The 3,888-nt window shown below is 32.7% G+C and overlaps 1 pseudogene; it reads left to right on the top strand.

Moving 5' to 3' along the window:
• The first annotated feature begins 2,377 nt into the window (after positions 1-2,377).
• LOC122117566 lies at positions 2,378-2,474 on the top strand (annotated as a pseudogene).
• The last annotated feature ends 1,414 nt before the right edge of the window (positions 2,475-3,888 follow it).

Below are 3,888 nucleotides of genomic sequence, written 5' to 3'. Positions count from 1 at the left end.
ACTATGTTAGACAGATAGGGAAAACAAAACACCATATGATAAGGCAACTATTTGTGATTTTTTAAAATGTACTTAGCATGTGATGAAATTTACTTTATTAGCTAATGTTTTGGTTTGAAATATGGGAGGCTGATCTATTTAACAAATTTTTGAAGTCAACTACTGAAAAAACAAATGATGGGGGGTATAATTTCTACACTCTAATGAATGGATGAACCTTTTTGGCATTAGTGCTGGGTAAACAAACTCTATTGTAACTTGCTCCCTACCCTTGAAAAACTATTTATGTCACTAAATATCATCTACTTGTAAAGTGTTATTTGGCAAATGTGATTTTTAAAAGTTTATTTGAAAAGGAATATACTTTCAGGAGATTAAATGTAGGTTATCATTTGTTTGACAATGACAACATTTTTATACTATAGAACCAAGTTTTACTGAAGTACCAGTGTTTTGAAGCACTAAGGATCTTCTCAATTAATATTTTTCTGAATTATATTTGAACTCTACGTCAAGTATTCCTAGCATTGGTAGACCAAATATGGATCTATAGTTCCAGGAACTATTTTTAGGGCCTGCTGATGCTGGAATGAAATCATTCATTAATCATTAGGAGAGGGGTATTACAAATGATCTTGTGACATTTGTGGTCTTGTTCAATCATATATGATGGTCATCTGAAAATTGAAAGTACTTTCACATTTTGTGATTTCATCTTGCATTTTAAGTTGCCTTGCATTTCCCAATTGCTTACTGATAATTCCTGCATTTCAAGGAATTGGGGCTGAAATATAGAAAATGAGAAATTGAGATGGGTCTTCAATTACTTTCTGTTGGCATGTTGCATGGACGTAGGTGAGAACTCTTGCCTTAGTTATCTGATGATGCGGATAACTGGGACCTGGGATCCTAGGACCCGTGGATCCTGTAGAAGAATAATAGCTTTTAGACATCATATCAGAAAAATTTGAGTATAATCAGTAGGAATGCTTCAGAAACATGGAGAAAAAGAGTTTGGGACCAGCGAGTTAAAACAATAAACAGAGCAACAAAGCAAAATCCCTTATAGATTAGAAGCAAACAACATTGTTTTTTTTACCATGTGAATTCAGAAGACCAAGAACATTTAGAAGTTATCACAAGTTTATACCGCAAACATTGCATTGATAATTTTTATATTCTAATATATATTCTAATCCTAGTTATTTATATTCCAATCTATTTATTGGAATAAATATCAATTAATTTTTCAAATTATAAATTAATTCTAATAAGATTCACTGTGTGAAATATAAAGTCAGCACATATAAATATAAAATATATAATAATATATAATATTAGAAAATGTTTGGCATTGTTCTGTTGTGGTAAGGGTATCAAAGGCAACAGTTTTTTTTTTTCTTTCTGCTTATGTGGTGATGAGGAATCAAACCCAGGGCCGCAGGCATGCAAGACAAGCACTCTACCACTGAGCCACATGAGGCAACGGTTTTAAAGTATTATTCCATTACCTCTACCTCAGTGTTTGGTAGAATTAGAGCTAAAGCTTTACCATTCCGAGATATACAGCCTAGAGACAAGAAGAATCACTGTGATTAAAACATTACCAATTGAAGGCCTAATAACGAGGAGAAACATATGGACTTCTTTTGGAGCTATGGAATATATTTGGTGATAGAAAATCAGTGGTGTAAGTTCCTGCCTGCTTGGATGGTAGACAGGCCAAGATATTAGGTAATCATACATATGAACAATTTTTTCACCTTCTTGGCTTTAGCTTCTTTTGAAATGTTAGGGTGTAATAAACAATTATATTTTGAAAAAATACCTTCTAGTCTGAACAGTTCTGTCTGAACTGTTTGTCTCTTTATGATCCCTTGTAACAGATTAGTTTTGCTCCAATAAGAAAATCTATGCTGTCAGGGTAAGATTCTGGTTGGTCTGTTCCTACATGGAGCAAGGATAAAGGGTCAGGAAGACATTTGTGCCAGTAAGACCTCATTTGGGAGATTTTAAGCTGCAGAAGTTTAGAAGTAGCTCTTAAGCAAGGCTTACTTTGACTCCATTATCTCCACAAAGCTAAATCAGTTAATAAATAAGTACTTGAAAATCCATCATCATTGGACCTAGATATAAAGGCTGCAAAGTATGATCCAATTTCAAATGTAAAAGACTTAAAATAGTCATTGAAAAAATTGCAAATGTGAGCAATTGAACAAACAATATAAGTTTTTTTCCACCATACACAGAATTTTACAGAAATAAGATGAACTGCAATTTTGGGAACAATAAGGTTTCCTTCTTACAAATAGGCAACCAAAGATATATGCCTGTCTTAAGATTGCATCATTAACTACTTAAATTTCCAGGATACTACATACTTCAGCAGCACGTCTACCCAAATTACAATACAGAGATTTAGATGGCTCTTGTACAAGGATGATATGAAAATTTGTGAAGTATTGCACATTTTTCATTCTTCTGATGCAAGAAATTAAAAACAGTTATTAAAAAGTTGATTACAAATATACAAGTGTAAGAATACATGTAATTCATAGAAGTAAAAGTTAGTTTGGCATCATTCAATCTTCACTTTTTACAAATTCCTTTACATAGCATAACCTTTATAAAACTTTTGAAGTAAGATAACATTGTCATTTTATCCTAAAGAAATAAAATTCTTTAAGGACCTAGGAATTAAAGGAATCTTAAACTGTTTCTATATGGAATGCAATCTGAAAGGACACATTTATTAATGAACCGCTATATTATAAAACAATGTCGAATTCAAAAGATTATATCTAGGAGAGAATGAAATAGGTTATGGACATTACACAAACAGAATACTAAATATTTTTAAATATACTTTTTTCAGACATGCACCAGAAATATCTTTACTTTCTGTATTACTCATTTCAACAGATAAGTTAAAATTATTTATGATTTAAAAAATCACAAACTCTATAGAAATCATTATAGATGTATACAAACAACTCGAATATATTTTGACATCAAAGTCAGGCAATTCACTTGGAAGAATACCATGGAATCCATGAATTTTTAAAGTAAAATATTGCTGTTGCTTTGTATTGTGAAAATATTTTGTATAGACACATAGGATGGACTGGCTATTTTGAAATTTAAGAAACTTAACCGAATCATTCAGACTTAGGAGAACAATTTGTACAGCTTTCCAAAACTTCAAAGAGGTAGTAATACATACTTATCCTTTTGGCAATATCAAATGCAGCTTCTTCCAAGTTGTGCTTCAGACCTGGTTTGAAATAATGGTTCACCAGAAGGAGATCCAGCATATCTTTGCTATATCTATTACCAGCATCAAGATGCAAGGGGGTCAAGAGGCCTTTAGTTTGGGCTTTGTATCTGTATCATAATGAAATAAAGAAGCCACTGTGGTATTATTCCATGTATAAGTACTGTGCAGGGGTGTCCAGCCATTCACAATTATTCCAGGAATATCTACCTTGAGCCACCAACTCATGGACAATGTCTAAGTGTCCACTGTAGGCTTCTCAATGAAGAGGGGTATACTCATCGTCATCCCTAGTATTCACATGAGTGGCCTTTTTGGAAAGTCGTCTCTGCACTGTAGTAAGGCGGTTATTTTCAGCAGAACAATGAAGAAATTTGCTTCAATCCTTCGCCATTTTTTTTCTTGCAACTGATACCATTTCTCACTTTTTCATCTTGTTCTTCAACTTCATAGGAATTGCCTAACCAGAGAATTTGAGTGCCAGTGAGAATGAGCTGTCCATGTATTTTCCCAATAGTTCACATTGGATGAAATGGTTAGAAAAATCCGGTGAATTTTCTGCATTTGTTTTTTTCACTATTATTTATTTTCTCTTTTTTCATTTTTACTATTCT

Source organism: Dipodomys spectabilis, unplaced genomic scaffold, assembly GCF_019054845.1.
Source record: "Dipodomys spectabilis isolate Male_0828 unplaced genomic scaffold, ASM1905484v1 ptg000143l, whole genome shotgun sequence".
NCBI lineage: Eukaryota > Metazoa > Chordata > Mammalia > Rodentia > Heteromyidae > Dipodomys > Dipodomys spectabilis.
This window is presented reverse-complemented; position numbering and strand designations above follow the sequence as displayed.